The sequence below is a fragment of the Triticum urartu genome, chromosome 6A (assembly GCF_056163025.1).
Source record: "Triticum urartu cultivar PI428250 chromosome 6A, HENAU_Tu73, whole genome shotgun sequence".
NCBI lineage: Eukaryota > Viridiplantae > Streptophyta > Magnoliopsida > Poales > Poaceae > Triticum > Triticum urartu.
In genome coordinates this window covers 6379715-6398411 of record NC_141878.1, presented here as the reverse complement: position 1 = coordinate 6398411, position 18697 = coordinate 6379715, and the positions used below count along the sequence as shown (strand labels likewise).

At 49.6% G+C, this 18697-nt stretch overlaps 2 pseudogenes; one reads left to right on the top strand and one right to left on the bottom strand.

Moving 5' to 3' along the window:
- Positions 1 to 3095: 3095 nt before the first annotated feature.
- Positions 3096 to 4745, top strand: LOC147963037 (uncharacterized; annotated as a pseudogene).
- Positions 4746 to 15170: 10425 nt separating this feature from the next.
- Positions 15171 to 17137, bottom strand: LOC147963036 (crocetin glucosyltransferase, chloroplastic pseudogene; annotated as a pseudogene).
- Positions 17138 to 18697: the final 1560 nt, after the last annotated feature.

The following is an 18697-nucleotide window of genomic DNA, read 5'->3' as shown; positions in this document are numbered from 1 at the left end:
CCTGGACAGAGGTAGTACATATATTTAGTTTTCTCCACTTTTTTCAACATCGAATAGCATGCTCATTATTCTTCAAGATGAAGCGTGCATTCACACTGCACCTCAGGCAACTAAATGTACTAGATAACACCCCATGCGTTGCTGCGGAAATGTGGAGGTACATATCTATAGAATTGCAGATAAAAAAATTATAAAATTTTGAAACATACAATAGCACAGAAAAACCATTTGCTAGGTTCCTTGTGGATTGCCGCTGGTGCATAATGAATCACATGCATAAGAAGTCTCAAATACAAAGAAATGAACCAAGTATTTAGATAAAAAAATTGATTCAAATACTTGTAAAATGTGGCTCAAAGTTACTATTTGTCATGATCCTTCAAACCTTGTATGAAGAACCAACCTACCAATGTAAAAGTTTCCTGTTATCTAAAATAGAACGAAAAGTTTAGTTAGGAACTTGGGATCGATACCACTAACACCACAACAAACTTGAAACTGCTTTAACAAAAAAATTAAGTTTGCAACTATGTTTTACAAAAAAAGTGGAATCTACTTTATAAGAACAATCATATAATAATATATGGAAGTATTATAATAACAAAACTAAGTCATACAATAATTTCACAATAAAACTTATTCAAGCATGTTTCAACTATGAAGTAGATTCTAAAGCATCGTGTAGCCGCACAATTGCAGTATATAATCAAAAAAGAGCATGATCATTTTATACATATTACCCATGTAGTTAAAATGACAATAACATGAAGAAACTAACCAATAATCATACAAGGTATTCGTCTGAGAATCTCTTAAATTAAGCGGTGGCTTTTTCAACCAAGGGCGAAGTTGTGAACTTCAGAATGGAGCTCCTTGCAGAATATTCATCAAAAGAGCACACTAATATATGCGAACAGATAAAAGTATGATATGACATTGTGCATTTCATTTGTTACTTACCATAAATTTTGTAAGTGGTCACAAATAAGCTGACCGCATCACATATTTTGAACTCTCTATGGACTGCATTGATAACCATCCAGAAGAAAAGAACTCAATCACTATCATGCAAGTGATATGCTACTAATCTTTCTCTTACCAGAAAGTGTCCAGCCTAGAATGCATGACCCATCACCATGGATGCAGCAAGGAATGTTACTTTGAAGAGAGTAATCTTGGATGCCTTTGCTGAACTTAATTAATCTTCTACTTAATCCATTCTTCCCACCTTAATTAACACGGTATTGGTTGATTCAATAGACAACAGACAGGAAGAGATCAACCAGTTGACTGTTGCTGACAGTATAGGTCAGAACTTATTTGAACAAAGCCCAATGCACAGATCTGAATTAAATGCACTAGGACAGATCATTCAAGAGTATTTTGTGATGGTTAATTGCTTACCGAAGGCTGAGTGGAGTCTACGCAGGACAAAGAGAGGAGGGTCTGAGGGGCTGCACGACAGCCGGTGGCAAGATTCACCTCCAGGCTGCTGCCGAGTGAAGCCCTTGCGATACGAGCGGCCGAGAGAAGCCAATGCAGGGCTTCCGGCGATTCCATGCAGGCACGACGTGGAGGCACACCATGGGACCCCATATTGCCGTGATGACAGGTCGCGTGCGCCGGAGCTCAATCCCGGTTCAAAATATGAGATGTGAGGCGACGACTGCTCATTTTAATCTAGCACTTTCCTCCGCATTTGCAGGGTAATGAAGGGTGAGGTAATGAGAGGCTCTAAAGAGTGAAAGATGCCGGTTCATGTGCATTTGCAGGTGTCGTTTCATTGCGCGGTGGTCGTGGCGGCGCCTGGTGGAAGAGAGAGCGGCAGGGAAGACGAACCCTCAGCATTTGTATGTACCACACTATTGGCCTTTGTATGGGCCCAGGTTATCGATTAAACTGTGCTTGCAGCAGTCGGATGATTAGCGATCAATAAATTGTTCCTAAAAAGCGATCAATTAATCGTGTGTGAAGAGAATTAGTGATGACGTGGCTGCAGGAGGAGTCATGGATTTGCAAATTAATGATGACATGGCATGATGATGACGCATGTTGAGAGAATTGATAGTAGTGGGGATCAACTTCTTAAGAATGTAAGATTCCTCGTGCTGTTGGAGGGTGCTTCGGTCAATGCAGTGTAAGCAGAGGTTCGAAGTATCATCATGTCCCTGTTTGAGACGTGATGAAATAATGCAGAGTTACTTTTTGTGAATTTTTCAATGTCATAATTTTCTAGCATCCTTTACTACCTCCGTTCTAATTTATTAGTCTATTTAGTATTTTGGGTTAACCTTTGGCTTTTAGTTTAACTATATAAATAAGTTATATACCATAAAAAATGTATCATTGGAAACCTCTTCGAATATGAATCCAAAATATATGTTCCGTGACATACTAGAACTTATAGTATTCTGTTAGTCAAATTTACGGTACAAAATTTGGCATAAAATACAAAGTGGACCGATAAACCCAGACAGTGGTAGTACATATATTTACTTTCCTCCACTTTTTTTAACATTGAATTGTGTGCTCATTATTCTTCAAGATGAAGCGTGCATTCACACTGCACCTCAGGCAACTACATGTATTCCTCATGCTGTTGGAGGGTGTTTGGGTCAATGCAGTGTAAGCAGAGGTTCGAAGCATCATCATGTCCCTGTCTGAGACGTGAAGCAATAATGCTAGATCGACGTGCAGGGGTCAAATCTCTTAGCGTCCAAATGCATGCTCACAACACCAACTACTCCTTCTGTTCTCTTTTATAAGACGTTTAGACAATTTAGACAGAGCACAAGACAGTTCAATGTCAGCTGTCCAAAACGTCTTATAAAAAAGAATGAAGGGAGTAGTTGGCGTTGGAGTATTTCATTTCGCAAGTTTGGGCTTTGAACAACCACCTCCAAGTCAAAACTAATTCAGTCGGCAAGCACTAGTCTCGATGGACGCCAAATCCGATCCAAAAGCAAGCCGTGTTGCTTGCATCATCCTCGTTCACACCACACCATATTGATGGCTGAGCCGTGAATATATATTCATGCTGTCGCACTCCACAGCCGAGTACTTAGACAACCTCCTGCACATGAGAACTTTGATTTCTACACGCCATAGCTGTAACCTACAACAGCCATGCCAGCTTTGTTTGGTTTCTATACCTCTTTTGCTTCCTTTGCAGCCTGCCACTAGCCATCTGCAAGGAAACTGAAAGTGATAGACAGGCCCTCCTTTGCTTCAAGTCCAGACTCTCAGGCCCAGCAGGAGTTTTAGCTTCATGGAGCAACAAGTCCTTTGATGTTTGCGAGTGGCATGGGATCACCTGCAGCAAACCGTATCCTTGCCGTGTGATTGCGCTGGACCTCGAGTCGGAAGGCATATCAGGCTCCATATCACCTTGCGTTGCTAACCTAACTTCTATTACAAGGCTGCAGCTGTCAAACAACAACTTAAGTGGTGGCATACCATCGGAGATTGGCCTCCTGCGCCGTCTCCGTGATCTCAACCTCAGCAGGAACAATTTGGAAGGTAACATACCGCCATCTTTGGGCAGCAGCCCTTCTCTCACATATGTCAATCTTGGGGTGAACGCTCTAACAGGGGGTCATCCCAGAGTCCCTGGCATATAGTTCATCCCTCCGAATACTTTGGCTCAATAGCAATAGTCTTGGTGGAGAACTGCCAAAGGCTCTCTTCAACACATCATCTCTTGTTGACATTTCCCTCCAACAGAACAACCTTGTTGGTTCCATACCTGTTGTTACTGCCACCTCTCCCCCTATTGAATACCTCGATTTAAGTGATAATCATATTTCAGGAAAAATACCTTCCTCACTAAGGAACCTTTCCTCCCTTGTGGATCTTCGTCTTACGGGGAACAATTTAGTCGGGAGCATGCCAGAGAGCTTAGGTTATATCTCACCTCTGCAGATACTGGCATTGACTGCCAACAACTTGTCTGGGACAGTTCCACCATCTCTCTTCAATATGTCATCTCTGACATTTCTTAGCCTAGGAAACAACTCGCTTATTGGAAGGTTACCCCCCAATATTAGCTACACACTCCCGAATATTCAGACATTAGTGCTCTCAACAAACAAGTTTGATGGCCCAATCGCAGCTTCTCTTCCAAAAGCTTATAACCTTCGTCAGCTTTACTTGTATAACAACACACTAACTGGGTTCATACCTTTCTTTGGGTCATTGCCAAATTTGGAGGAACTTGATTTGTCATACAACATGCTAGAAACAGGAAACTGGGGATTTATGTCTTCACTCGCAAATTGTACCAGGTTGGCTAAGCTGCTGTTGGTTGGGAACAATCTTCAAGGCAAAATGCCAAGTTCGATAGGCAATCTTTCTGATAGTCTTGAGTGGCTTTGGCTAAGGGAAAACCAAATTTCTGGGTCTATACCACCGGAGATTGGCAATCTTAAGAGCCTCACTAGGGTTTACATGGATTACAATCATATCACTGGAAATATACCACCTACTACTGGTAATTTGCACCGCTTGGTCGATCTATCCTTTGCGCACAACAAACTGTCGGGGCAAATCCCAGATGCTATTGGTAATCTGGTTAAGCTAGTGTCTTTGAAACTGGATGAGAACAACATTAGTGGAAGGATACCTGCAAGTATAGGAAGTTGTACTCAACTCGAGGAACTCAACCTTCGTCAGAACTCGCTAGATGGGAGTATACTGTAAGTAAAACTGTAATGCGGAAACTTTAATGTAATATTGTTTTGCACAAAGTTGATCCAACCCTTTTGATCTCTCCTACTTACATACTTTGATGAGCCCATAATTTATGCGGAATACCCAGAAATCCATGTGAAATCATCGGCACAGTAGTTGTGTAGCCGACTACGATTAGCAGAGTGTTTTGTCTTCTCTCTACGTCTTCACTTCAGTGTTCTTCTGATGGATGAAGAGCCAATACTTTCAATTTCAATGTGCGCACCTTTCCATTACGTCATGCGCTCCTTACTCTCTGACGAGTGTTCTCGTGTTCTTAATTAATTGACACTAGATTGTTGGAACTCTCCCAAACGGTCGACCACCTCTAAGAGCATCTCCAACAGGCGCCGAACGCGCCGCGCGCCCATCGTCTGGTTTGTTGCGGCGCGCAGCGCTGGCTCCAGCAGCCGCGTTAAAATGCAGCATGTGCGCCGCTCCAGTAGTGCGCAAAAAATGCAGTGCACGCGCTCATTCTACAACATTTTTTACATAGATTGATAGCCGCACTAAACGATAGATTGCATAGATAAAAATGATACAAAGGTATTTTACATCGGTGCAACTAGATAGATAGTTCGAAAGCATAGATAGATAAAACTATGGTGCAACTAGATAGAAACTACTATGGCATACATAGATAGAAACTACTCCAAGTCGCTACCATCATCATCATCATCATCCTCGTCGGTGTCGTCCGAGGTATCGAGCCATATGTCCAACCAACGTTCATCGTCTGACGTGAAGATCGACCTCCCACCTGCTGCAACGATATCGGACTGCGCATTCGCCAATGCCTTCCGCCGACGCCGGTCCGCCTGCTTCGCGCGGCGCCTTGCCGTCATCTCCGCCCAGTAGGCACGCTCGTCGGGGACGTCCTCCGGGTGGCGACGGCGCCACTCCGCCATGGCTCGCTCGTCCTCCTAGGCAATGAGGAGGCGGCGCTGCCGCCGAGCGTGGTCGGCACGGTCCATGTCGGTGATGAGACGCGGCGGAGGGGCGACGCGCTGCGCCTGCTCGCGCATGAAGACGTCCCGGAAGTTTATCTGCGACCGGGGCCTGTCCAAGCGCCATGCCGCCGCGTTGTACGCGCCGGCCGCCTCGTGCGCGCTCCGGAACGACCCAAGGCCGAGCCGGACGTCGCCGGACCGGTTCTCGGCGGAGTACCAGTCGTTGGGGCGCTCGCGGACGCCGCGGTAGCCCGACCCCGGCGGCGCAGCAGCATGGTGGCGCGGAAAGCGGTGAAGCGGCGACGTGGCGAAGCGCCGAGGTTGCGAAGCGGCGAGGTTGCGAGAGGAGGGCGCGTGGCTGTGTTCTGTGCGCGTGGCGAGCGCGGGATTTTGTAAGCGCGCGTGAAGCGGCGCGTCAAATCTACCGCGCCGCGTGCCGCTTTCTCCTGCGCGCACAAACGCTTCCCGCGCGCGGTAAGTTTCCGCCACCGCTAGAGCGTGCGAAACCAGCCGGGGTGCGCTAAAACCAAAATTTACCATGGGGACACGCCTTTTACCACACCTGTTGAAGATGCTCTAAACACACAAACGCACGCGCACAGAAACTCTAGCCAAGGGTACGTCTCGCATACCCTCTAATATACGCAAAACCAACCGACCCAAGTAGACCCAAGTATCCTGCACGTACACGGACTAGGACTCAACAGCTAACACGTACTAGTACTTTTCCAATACAAAAGTAGCTTTCCTAACACCGCACGACTAGCACTTCTATTTTGACTCACACGCGGCTTTACAAAGCCAGGACACTTCCCTGAGTAAATAGTATAACATTACTACTTTATAAGTTAGGGTTTCAGAAAACTATCAAATTTATATTTTTCTGATAACTATCAAATTAGGGGTCGGCTGTTTCAAAAAACACAAAACGCTCGTTGTTATCGATTTAAGCCATTTTCTGACAGGTCGGATCCACTCCTAAACATTTTGTTTGTTTAACCGTTAACTTACATGTGAGACCCACATATAAATTCTCTCTTCTTTCTCTTATTTTTTCTTCTCTCCCTTCTCCACCACCTCCACCACCGCACCTCCACCACCTGCCGCATGGCAAGCCAGGTCCGACTGCGGGACCGGCCGCCGCACGAACTGCCCCGCCGCCACTGGAACTCACGTCTCCTCCGCGCCGTCGCACATCGCCGGCAACCGCTTCGCATCGCCGCATTGACCCCTGCCCCGCATCGACATCGAGCCGCCTGCTACCGGCGCCCTCGTCCACGCACCCGAGAGAGCACGCCGGAGCTTGGGGCACCAGGAGGTGGAGGCTGAGCTCCCTCGCCAGCCCCTCCTGCGGCTCACAAGGAGGGCTCCGCCCGACGCAGGAGCGCCTCCACCCTCCACCTAGCCGGCTCCTCCCGTTCTAGAACGAGGGAGGATGGAGGGGAGAGGCCGGTGGTCAGCGACCTGTTTCTGGCAAGCTTCGATGCAGCGGCGCAACAATTGATGCTGCTTGATTCCGTCGGGTCGAGGCAGGCGGCCAGCGGCGCTGGTATCCCGGCGAGGGGAGGAACGGCGGGGAGGCGCAGGGCGAAGGGCCAGAGCAGATCCGTCGACTCCCAGGCGCGGCGGCGCGCCGCAGGCTGGCGATGGGCGATCGCATCAGGAGGGTAGGATCCTCTCTGCCCCCCAATCTGATCGAAGGAAGAAGACAGATCGAAGGAAGAAGACAAATCGAAGGAAGAAGACAGGAACGAGTCCAGACATTAGGGATTTTGTTTTTTTGTATTGGGGATTTCTGTGAGGCTGACACATGGGTCCCATTTGTCATAACGTGCAACTTAACGGTCCACTCTATCAGTTTTCTTACATGCGGGCCCTAACTATCATAATCATGATCAGTTGTAAAGCACCGAGCATTTTGTGTTTTTTGAAACAGCCGACCCCTGACTTGTTATCAGCGAAAAAAAAATTGATAATTTTTTAAAACCCTAACCTATAAAATAGTAGCTTTATGCTATCTACTCCACTTCCCTAAACTAATCACCGGCAAGCCTGGTCACTCCCTAATCGGACAGAACTAGCCTACACAGTAACACCTTTTTGAGTTGCCATGCATGCAACGTACATCCAATACTCACCTATGTTTGGATTATTCTAACACTCACCTCATAATCAAAATATCTGACTTTTTACTCGATGAGACATGTAGATGATCACCTCTTCATCTTGTCACGCCGGTTGCTTCTAGTGACGCGACTTACCAAACCGCAACTCTCTTCTTGCAACAACGTCTTCACCAACTTTTCTTTTGCATGCTGACTCGTAGACTAAAACCAACGATTACTCAGACTATCAGCCATGATGCCACATCTTAGCGTGCTACTTGCAGACCAAACGCATAACCTCGTGCAGGATCTCAACTTAGCCAGTGCACGTCCTCTTCAAGCTAGTCCTTGTCTTCTTGCCGACTCACATGGGGAGACACATCTCTTCACCCATCACATCTTAACAAGTACTCATTGTTGTCGATGCCACATCTTACCGACCGACATCTCCTGTCCAGCGGCAATACAACTCGCCATATACGTGTAAATCAACTTCACCATACATGAACTCGTCAGAACTCCTTGATCACGAACGGAAACGCAAGGCACAATTTCCTTTTTTCATCCGCTCTCGTCCTCAATTCTCGTCCGCCAGTGACACATCTCAACTACAGCAGAAGACTCACATCCCCGAGCTGTTGGACACATCATTCAAGAACCCACTTGCACACCTTGACGATGGCGCGCAATTTTACGATCTCCTCCTTGCACTCCCTGACTACCCTTTACAAGTCTCCGGCACTGCACCTCGGCACCATTGCTCCCATCAACAATAGATTTCCACCACCTTGCCGACAACAGCCTGTCGTCTCCCTCCCGGTCGTTCCGCCGAACGACAATCACCCGTCGACATCTTGCCTGCATGGCAATAGCCCACATGTTAGTGCCTCCATAGCAATGGGCCACATGTTAGTGGCTAGGAGTACAATTTTTTTGTAACTCCCTACATTTTTTAAATACGCAGAAAAGCCCAGGTGGGACCCACATGTCAGTGGACTATGTAAGACGAAAAATGTCGAGAAAGATATCTGTTGATGGGACAGGGGAGGTTTCGAACTCGCGGTTGGCTGAAGGTGCGCTCACCTGGTGAACCACCTGGCACGGTGACATGTGGGCTTATCACACGGATAATTACATTCTAAATCACTTAACAGTAAACACGTGGGCTTGTTAGCTGAGATGAGTTATGGTCAGTACAACCAATTTGGCACCATTTCTTTTCGAAATTTGTAGATAGTATTGTTTGCTGCCCCTTAAAAAAAAGATAGTATTGTTTGCTTCAAATTATGGTCTCGGTAATAAAAATAACATTTAAATTTTCATGTCTCATAAATATTGTAACTATAAACGAAATATTTTTAAATTGTTCATGTATTATTCAAAGAATATTTTGAATTAAAAATAATAATTATGAATTAATATAATGTTTAAGATAATACAAATATTTGTGAAATTAAAATAAAAAATTATTTTAATTAAACGAACATTTCAATATTTATATGCACATTTTTATACTTTAACGTTCATATAATTTATAAAAAGGTCATAATTTAAAATTTAAACTGTTGATATGAATATTCAATCATGCCTATTTTTTAATGCAAGTCATAAGTAAAGTAATGATATGTTTGTATTAACTAAAGATTTCAAATAAATGATTAATTGACCATATTTATTTAGTAAAGTTTTAGACATCTGTATTGACTAAACATTTTTTAATAATATACAAGGGTTTATACTTAAATGTTTGACTTACTAATCAATAAACCTTGTTATCTTTGCTATAAAAACCTTGTTACCTGTTTTAGTTGCTAGATCATGAATGTTGTAGTGGCTTGAGTGTCTCAGGTTTTATTTGTGGGTCGCGGGTTTGGGACATGTAGACCCCCCCCCCCCCCCCCAAAAAAAACACAGCAGTACAACGATTGTTTTTTCGGTAAATAAAAAAAATCCGAAGAAATATAAGGTTGCTTTGTGCAAACATGTATTGCACGCGATCACTCTGACAGGTTGGGCGTAAACACGGATACCTCTGCATACACATGTTGTGACCGTATCTTCACCGGTCAAGTTAGATGGCCACAAAACTGTATTTTTAAAGTGCTACCACCAAACTGAACATTTAGCCCAACTTGTAAGACTCCCTGTAATATACTCTTATTTAAGCAAGTCACGACAATTATCACGTCGATGCTCCAAAAGATAACTACGTAAGCAGGTTCTTCCAGCTGGGTTCCCACATGCTACAAACATTTAAAACGGTTACATGATGGAACACAACAAGCTTAATGTCTTCTTTTTAATTAGTTGGCATGCGCATTTATTTTGAGGTCTCTGTCATCGTGGCCCAGTGTGACCTCTCTCATGAATACAAACTAAATTCATTTGATTGATTGTGCTGGACACGGGCGGGAGCTCGAACTCCCCAACATCCGCTGCCAGCTCCTCCCGGCCAGGCCGCGCCAATGCTCCTTCGCGGAAACAGATGCTAGACGCCTCCGGCAAAAAATGCTAAGCCGCTCCGGCTCGGCATCGAAACTTTGAAACGCCTTGCGAGGGAGAAAGAGACCGCCAAAGCCAAGGCGGCACGCCACGCCAAGGAGCAGTCCTGTACCATCCGCCACCTCTCCAGCTACATCTCGCCGGTGTCGGAGAGCGGCACCCCCTGTACGGACGACGGCGATGATCCTCCCGCCGCAGACGCCTATACGGAGGAGATGAACTGACGGTTCAGTGACCGCACCGGAAAAGGCCCAGCCATGAAATGGTTATCTCCGCCTCTTCGCATCGTCTAGCTATGTCTATTTTGTATCTAGTATAATCCGGCGAACTATGTCTTTTGGTCCGATGAAGTGTGTCTGATGAACTATATATGTCGGACGAAAAATCTATCTATATTTCTCGTTCGATATATTGTGATGCTGATCCATGTTGTCTATGTTGTTTACATTGTTGCTTGCATTGTATGGATTTGGGTGCGAGCATACGTAGAGGGAGTACAATGAAGAAATGAGACTAATGACAAGTACAGGACGACAAGACTGTATTCGTTAAATACCACTTGTTTTTTTAGGGACGTTAAATGCCACTTGTTTGTTGTACTACATGCACGCATGACAGGGGCCGACCAACAACTACACATGCATGAATGGTTAGGTGATGATAGAGGGAACGGTCTTAATTGTGGGTTGAGAAGAAATATTTTATATTTTCTCAAAATTACTCACTTGTGAGTTTTGAGTTGCAGTAGGTAGAAGAGGTAGTGTGCAATGATTCATAGTCGATTATGATAAGTTCAGAAATCCAATTCGGCTCCCAGGTCCATGTGCTCCTGCGCTCGGAAAATGATTTTGAAATGTCAAAAAAATACTAACAAAATTTTTATGTGTTCATAGTCACATCTAAATGCTACCTGCAAATTTTTAGGTAAGAAAGTTAAGCGTGTTGGCCTGCACACAAAAAAAACAAATTGAACACCAAATGTCACCCCCAAATGTTATACTCAAATTTGTTGTTTTCACCAATGAAAGACTACTACTTCATTTCGTATGAAAATTGTCAAGCATGCTTGCAACACTAACAAGAACAACTACAAAAAAGAAGGATTTTTTTTCAAAAAAAACAAATTTCTATTTTTATGGTTCATGTGGGAGCAAATGCACCTGGGAGCCAAAATGCCCTCTGACAAGTTTTGCTATATTACATGACAATTATATTATTTCCACCATGGCAAGTTCATTTTTTGATGCATGTGACTTGTATGTTATATCAAAGAGCACCGCATTTTTGTCGTAATATCATGGCAAAATCCCATAAGTCCTTTTCTTATTTAATACGCATTTTTGCCATGCACTTGGAAATTTACAAGTACTTTCCTTTTTTATCCACATTTTATCATGATCTACCTCTGTATTTTTGCCACTAATTTTAAAGTTTTTGCTGCACAGACATCATTTGCCATATGGGCAATAAATTTTTGCCATGATTTGTGTATATATATCCTTGATACAAGTAGTCTTTCTACACACTTGCCTTGACCTACATAAGTTTTAGGCATGTGATTTGTTTGTTTTTGGAGTATAGCATGGTGACTTTTTTTAGAGCATGACTTGCTTTTTCTAAATCCATGTTCCTATGATTTGTTTATGTATCAATAAATAGCTTCTGAGTGATAATTAGTGGCAAAAAAAATTTAGACGGTACAAGATATAAACATATGCTATTTGTCTTCGTTCACTCAGGGGAAGCCCCAAATCTGACGTCGGGTAGATATCCCAGTCCTTTTCTTTTCCAGAAAATCTTTTCGTTCCTTTTTTCTTAAGATGGAAGTAAGGCTTTTTTTTTCAAGATGTCCTATTTAAGCTAGTTTGCTGATGTGAGATTTAAAAGAAATGAGATGGAGGTGAGGTTTTTCCCCCTTAAAACGGAGAAACCTTTTTTTAGAAAAGGAGGAATACTCCCGTCCTCTGCATCTGGACGATGCATACGGCCAATTTATTAATTATTAACACAAGACCTTACAAAGTCGTACAACAGTAAGACCAAAGCCACCATCTTCGCAACCTCTGTCGCTACTCCTATCTAACTGATGAAGGGGCGCTGATGGTCTGGGCCTAATACCAAACAGACCTCGCAGCCAAACCTAACATCTAAGACCTGAGGTCCCAACCAGGACGCCTGCCGGATATGGGCACCCACCAGTCCGGCATGCTCCTCAACCAGGACGCCTGCCGGGTATGAGGCCGCCACAATCACCTGCCACATATCCATCTTCAGAGTTGTACTGTTGCATCGGCCTTGCCCGGTCTCGCTGCCGCCGACGCCACCACGACGCCAGACAGTGTCGACCTCCTGCGCGTGTCCGTCACCACACATCTGACGCCAAGCCTTCGCTGCTCCATGCCGCCAAGAGCCGCCGCCAAGAATATGTAGAACGAAACACCGCTCCATCGAAAGGGAGGCATCACACCCCCACCCCTCACCTGCAGACCCTTCCATCCGATCCCAATGTCCTTGGCGTCGCCTCCAGGAAGGTTATGGTGCACGGGGCTCCGCCGACGCCTGATCCGCATCGGATCTTGGGCTTTCACCCAGACATGGGTCAGAGTGGAGAGATGGTGCCCTCAGCAGCGCCCCCAAGGAGGAAAGCGGCGTCGCCGCTGCCGGCCAGCCAAGGTGGCCAAGGTTTCCCCCGGACACCGATCTGCTCCACCAGAACACACCGGAGTTGGATCCGGCAAGATCCAACCCGAACCGGGGATTGGGAAGGGAGGGGGGCAATACCTCCAGATCTGGCACGCCTGCGGCTTGCCGTCCTCACGGCCGAACCCTCAGGCACGTCGCACGCCACGCCTGCAGGGGCCGCCGCCCTGGATCCGATGGCCTCCGCGAAGAAGCGCCGAAGACCCCGCCGCCACCTTCCCCGGCGCCCGCGCGGGCTTTCCCTGCGGTCGTCTCCGGTGGCGGCGAGGGGGTGGGGGTTGGCGGGAGGCGGTGGGGGGAAACCCTAGACTCCCCCGAGTTTCCCTACTTGTGCACCGAATGATCAACACGGATCTCCGGTGAAAGAGAAGTCAACCGGCAGGTCCTCTTCCTGAAACGGCCGGTGACACCGTTGGCGGTCTAGCGTGCATGCATGCATATGTAGAAACGTGCGTGCACCTTCCTCTAAAGAGGCCCGCAATGGCGAGCCCCAACCACTAGTAAGGTGTAAATGCAATGGCTAGAGACATAGTGTGTGAGGGAAGGATGTAAGATGTTTTAAACCAGTACAATATGTATGCCCGGTTTCCTAGTAGTTGTAGAAACAAAGAAAAGGTTCAATGAAAAATTTCCTTCGGTATTGCAGAGCAACATGGCACTACCTTTAGATGATGGGTTAATTTGATAGATATCACTCGAATTCTAGCCATTCCGAGAAACGGCACTGCAATTTCCAAACAATACTACATTAGGGTAATTATAGAACTGCCAAACTAGTGCTTACACCACCTCAGAGATCCCTACAAGATGTGAATGCCATTCGATATTTCGATGTGTTAGTAGGGTGTTTAGTGGAAACGATGTGCGTGAAAGTGGCCATAGGGAGTCCCACCCCGGCCCCCGCGTCGCTCCCGCAGGGGCGACTCGGGCGGCGCCAATCCTAGCCGCCGCCGGGCCCCCTCCCCTTCCCCTCTACCTCGTCACCACCGGAGGGGGTCGCCGGCAAGCCGCGCGGCCACCGAGGAAGGTGGCGGCGAGGATTTGCCTGCTCCGTCGCGCGCGGGGGGCTCTGGAGCCGAGGCGGCGGCCTCGGGTGGTGGCGCGACGCCGTTCTCAGCCAGCGGCGGCCGCGGGTGCTGGCCGGCTGCCTTGGCCGCTCGGGCGGCAAGGTGGCGGCGGGTGGAGGCTGCTGGACGCCGGGCTGCGGGGGCCCCCGTCTGGATCTGACGCCTTCGCCTCCAACGCTCAGATCCCCTTTCAGATCCGGTCTTCGGTCGTCCCTGGCTGATGGCGCCGTGTTTGAAGCTGGGGCTGGGGGCGGTGTAGTGCCCGGAGAAATCCAGGCCGACTCAGCCGGCCACGACAGCGGCGACGCCCGCGGGCGCCGTCCCCTACATGTAGGCGCCGTTTTGGTACTTCCCTCCCCCTTTTGCCTTTCTCCCCTGCTCGTTTCCGGGCGAAAGCCAAAATCCATCTAGATTGGGCGACAGCGACGCCCGTGGCGCCGTCTCCTTCATGAAGGTGCCGCCTTTGGTGAGTTTTGGGGCGATGGCGAGTCTGCTCCGTTGGTAGGCATTCGGCGGCTACGTGGTTGGAGGCTGCGTTTAGGCTTCCTTCATTGCAGCTTTGTCATCAACAGTCTCGCGCCGTGCAGTTGCTTCTCCTCGTGTGCAGTTCCTCTCAGTGCCAAGGTTCTCCTTGTTGAGCCCGGCGCTGCATGTTGGCGGTGCTCTGGTTTGGTCTTCCCGGTGGCTTCGGTGGCGGTTAATCATCCTAGCTCTAGGGAGAGCGTTTGCATCTTCCGACGGATCGGCGCCTCGAGCCAGGCGAGGGGGTAGGGAGCCCCTTTCGGAGATGGAGAAGGGTGTATCCGTTTTGGCCGCAGCCCATGGAGCTGACAACGCGTTTCTTCCAATCTGCAAGTTGTGTCTCCTCAAGGCCTCCCTGGTGTCACTGAGCGACGGATTGCGATTGATGGAGGGCTTCACTCTCTTCAAGCTGCTCCCGGGCTTTAGTTTTTCTTCATCTTTACTTGTAGGTTGCGTGAAGCTAGCTAGATGTTGCAGAGCACCATGTATCTCTTAGCTGTTTTTTCTGCTCCTGTAAGTGGGTTGATGCTGTAATCGTGAGCCTTTTCTGCTCCCAGGCTCACGACGAGTCCGGCTTTGAATTAACAGATGCAACGTCGAATCAAAACAGTCCGGCTTTGAATTAATATATGTTAGTAGCATGTTAGCACTACTATTATAGCATACTAACAGATGCAACGTCGAATCAAATTATTTACGACATCAACGTAGTACGGAGTAATTTCGGGCGGTAACCAAAACATTCGCTATTTGCTGTACCGAGTCGTCTCGTATGCACGTCGTGATGCTATCGAAATTGCTGTACGGACGACAGTCGCCGGCCGTCGGCCGAACTTTGGACGACGGGAGGAGTGGACGGTGAGATGCTCACTTTTGCTAATTGCATGGATGGCTTGATGCGCTGCATCGTCTCCAAATCGTCCACAATGTGTCGGCTGTGTAGCAGCGTTGGTCATGCTATATGCTGTGGACTTGCAGGACCATGGCGTGCATGCAAGGTGGCCTGCCGGCTGGCTAGTTGCCGGCGAGGGCGAACTCCCTGAGGTTCCTCTCGGACGAGCCGCCCACGGCCGCGGCCGCGCGCGCCTTCTCCCTCCACAGCTCCGCCTTGGCGCGCACAACATCCGATGTGGCGAAGCTGATGCACCTCCGCAGCTCGCCGGCCTCCAGCACGCCGTCCTTGTCGCTGACGGCGGCCCTTATCCCGGTGCCGAGCTGCCGCTCCACCAGCCACGCGTTGGTGCCCTGGTCCGTCCACTGCGGCACTCCGACGACCGGCACGCCGCACGCAACGCTCTCCAGCGTCGAGTTCCACCCGCAGTGCGTGACGAAGCACCCCACCGCCGGGTGCGACAGCACCTTCCCCTGGTCGCACCACTCCACCACCATGCCACCGCCGGCGCACAGCTCGTCGCTGTCGCCGTCGACCTCGCTGCGGTTGTCCTTCCTCAGCACCCACAGGAACGGCCGGCCGCTCTCCGCCATGCCGCGCGCCACCTCCGTGATCTGCCGCCTGCTCATCGTCGACGAGCTCCCGAAGGAGATGTACACCACCGACCCCGCTGCGTGCGCGTCCAGCCACTCCATGTACCCCTTGCCGTCCAGCTCGAACAGGTCGTTGCTGTTGTTGTTGGCCGACGCCGCCGTGGCGTCCAGGAAGGAGAGCACGGGGCCGACGGGGACGACGTGGATGCCGCTGTGGCGCAGCGTCGCCACCGCGTCGGGCTCCATGGCGTGGAACGTGTTGGCGAGCACGGTGGGCGTGTCCTCGCGGCCCAGCACGTCAAGGAGCTCGCGGATCACCTGGAGCACGAAGGCGTAGGGGTGGTCGTCGGAGGCGATGGCGAAGAAGGACGGCAGGTCGCGCACGCGCATCGGCGGGAGCCCCCGGACGCGAATGCCCGCCCACGGGTCGCTCGCCGCGGCGGCGACGGCCTGGTCGAGGCCGTCGGTGCCGCGCAGGAAGTGGAGGTAGGCGGCGAGCACGGTGGCCGGCTGGATCCAGTAGAGCACGGCGGGCACGCCGTGCGCGCGCGCGACGTCGGCGGCCCAGGAGAGGACCTGCGTGTACACGAGCCGCGTGACGGGGGTGCCGGCGTCGCGGAGGCGCGCGAGCACGCCGTCCAGCGTGCGGGCCCCCACGACCTTGAGGCTGGAGATGTAGTCCGTGCTGACGCCATCGAAGCCGCCGTCGAAGCCGTCGGAGTAGGGCACGTAGCGGACGCCGGCGCCGTCGACATGGTCCACCGCCGCCGCGTCCGCGTGGTCTGGGAACATCTTGCGGCAGGCGGAGACGGCGGTTGAGAAGGTGACGCGGGCGCCGGGCGCGGCGCGGAGCAGGCACAGCGCGAGGTGGCGCGCCGGGTTGATGTGGCCTTGCCCCGCGTACGTCACCACCAGAAAGTGCTGCGCCGGCGACGCGCGCTCCACAACAGACGCCATTGCTGCGTGCGTGCGCTCTTGTTGTCGATGTGCTGTGTGTGTGGCTCCTTGGTGGGTTAGGTTGCGGCGAGTGAGCGATGTGGAGGTGGACATTCGCTTCGTTTGTCATATACTCTAGGTCAGTACTGGGCGCCGGTGCACGGGTCGAAAGTTTCGGCCGGTCAAGCCCCAGTCGCTCGATTTACTCAATAATAACTGTCCAGATTGCATCTTCTCCCTTGCGTGGAGGTCAAAGCCTCCTCCTTCCTCGCGTATAGGCTGCGCTCGACGCAAACACATCCTCCACCATGGCGCCTCTTTCTCTTACCCGGCCCTCGCGAAAAAACTCCCATCTCCCGTGTCTATCCTCCCGCGAAGGACGCCGCTCCTCGCTCGCCTTGCCGTCGACATGCTGGCAACCACGCCGCCGCCGTTGAAGCTGCATCTCGTGGGTGTTTTGCGGTCCTCGTCGTCATTGGTTGCAACATGGCGTTGCTCCGTGGTCGCACCCCCCGCTGTCGTTTGGTAGCAGCCTCGCCATTGCAGCCTGCAACCTCGCCGTCAACCCATCGTAGCCTTGCCGTCATAGCCATTGCTGGCTCTAGCTTGAAGCTTTTTTCATGGTCGCTTGAAGCTTTTTTCGTACCTGCTTCCAGCTTTTCCATGAGGGTTGAACCTTTTCTGTCATGTCTGTTGAAGCTTTTTTCTCCATCAGTTGTAACTTATACTAGGCCGGTTGAAGCTTTTTTCCATGTCCGTTTGCACCAATCCGCCGCCGTTGCCGTCGCAGGTCACGATCTTCCCCACATATAATGGATGTAGCAAAAATCCCGCCGGTAGTAGCAAAATCTTAGGATGGTTGCAACAAAAAAGTCACTACCCTAGTAGGTCGCGGACCCGCAGTGATGAATGTAGCAAATCCGTCGCCGGTAGTAGCAAAAAGAGATGACGGTTGCAGCTTCTGGCTCAGCTGGTTGTAGCTTTCAGGGGGAGGTCGTCGTCGCCGGTCACATCTCAGTCGTAAAAATGCACCATGGCCTCATGAATGGATGTAGCAAAACACAAAGATGATGGTAGCAAAAATTTGAAACTGTTGTAGCAAAAATGGCCGAAGTTGCTGTCACCGGTCGCCAAAATGGCGGACTTTGCAAAACCAGAAGACAGTTGTAGCAAAAAACTAGGCTGCTTCCAGCAAAATTGAAATACGGTGATAGCAAACCTTGGTCTGGTCTAGCAAATCAAAAAAGATGGTAGCAAAAAATGTGTCTAGTTCCAGCAAAAAAAGACACTGGTTCCAGCAAATAACGATGCCGGTTGAAACGTTGGTGTGGCGTCCTCATACGAAGCCACCAGTGTTACCTTCCAGCTTTGCCTTGCCAGCTATGGTTTGCACGCCGTGTGCGGGGTAGCATCTTGCCGCGGGCACTCCAGTTCGATCGTACTCCGGCCTTGTGTGGTAGCAGCTCGCCGGCGAGCACTCCAGTTCGTACTCCGACCATGTGTGGTAGCAGCTCGCCGGCGAGCACTCCAGTTCGCACTCTGGCCATGTGTGGTAGCAGCTCGCCGGTGTCTAGTCGGGCAGGGGAACGGCGGGGATAACAACGGTTGACGGGGAAGCACGCGGGGAGTAAGAGGATGGGAGTGCGTCGAGTAGCCAAAGTCAACGTAAAAAAAACAAAGGGATAAGGTGGGGTCGCGCTCC